This window comes from Arachis duranensis, chromosome 3 (assembly GCF_000817695.3).
Source record: "Arachis duranensis cultivar V14167 chromosome 3, aradu.V14167.gnm2.J7QH, whole genome shotgun sequence".
In the NCBI taxonomy this organism is placed as follows: Eukaryota; Viridiplantae; Streptophyta; class Magnoliopsida; order Fabales; family Fabaceae; genus Arachis; species Arachis duranensis.
Genome location: NC_029774.3, coordinates 37061449 through 37062910, shown reverse-complemented (window position 1 = coordinate 37062910; position 1462 = coordinate 37061449).

Here is a 1462-nt window from a genome sequence, read left to right as displayed (position 1 = left end):
CAAACGACGCGCACGCGTCAACCACGCGTACGCGTGGGTGTTCTCGTGCCCCAGGCACAACACTGGCACAGTTCTGGCATAACTCTCTGGAAATGGCTGGGCATTGGGTGCAGCACCATCGGCGCGCCCGCGCACATCACGCGCTCGCGTGGATGACGCTTTCTGGAAGATCGGCGCGTACGCGCCAGGTGCGCCCACGCGCAAGGGGTCATTCTGCTAAAAATTTTCTAAGTTAAAATTTGCAGAATTCACAGATTTAGACCCCAATCTTCCGACGGACATAACTTCCTCATTTTAAATCATTTTTCACCCGTTCTTCAAACGGCATGGACATCCCGGATCCAATTTCATTTCTAAATAGATTTGGCACAAAACAGAGATCCGTAGTCCAAGTTATGTCCCACCAATGTATGCCCAAAAACCATATTTTTCATAAAAACCACAAAGTGCCATTTTAAAACAAGCCATTTCCAACTCTTTTCAAAATCAATCAAAACATGCCATTTTCATCCCTTTTCTTTGAAATCAATCTAAATATATCAAATTCCACATCAAGCCTCCTCAACTCACACATTAACAATTTGCCACGATTCACAAAGTCGCCATATAACCATTTTTACCCCTTTCAAACAATTGGCTTAATTACAAACACATTAACATGTCATACATCTTTCCTCATCCCAATTTCCAACAATACCATTTCCAATCAATCATCATTACACATAATCAATATCATACTCACTATCACGTGGTTTCACCCACAAATCAACCTTAATCATTCCTCAAGCATATATCATAATATATATACCACTCATGCATCATCATACCATCAAGACATCAATAACCATAGTCACATATATGACCACATAATATTTCTCAACCAAAACCAAACATACCTCATCTACATAATTTTCACCCAAAATTACCAAATTCCACACTTCAACTCCTCAAACATTATTATTCAATAATCAACCCAAGCATTCGCATATTCATTATCTGAAATTCATCCAATCACTTGTGTCATCATACAATGCACACATCAACTTACCTTCCTTACCTCTTTACCCAAGGTCCAAGGAGACAAGATTAACCTTCTCCTTCAAGAGAGTTTGGTCCTATAACATCAAAGAACCCAAAATCTCAACATTTCACCCATGAAACTCGAAAATAAGGGCTGAGATTTCGAACAGCAACACGTGGCTTACCTCAAGATTGGTTGTATGGGTTTTGTAGAGCTCTCCGCGGTGAACGCGTGGCCGCAAACGGAGCGGCAATCGGAGCTCTAGATCAAAAGTTATGGTGGTTTGAAGATCAACCAAGCGAGAGAACTTGAGAGAGTGTTCTTCCTCCCTTTCTCTCTAATTTCAGCTTGTGTGTGTAACAAATGAGGAGAGAGAGTGCTGAAAACTAGGGTTTTGGTTAAGTTATGTTGGGCCAAGGGCCCACTTTGGGTCCAATTGAC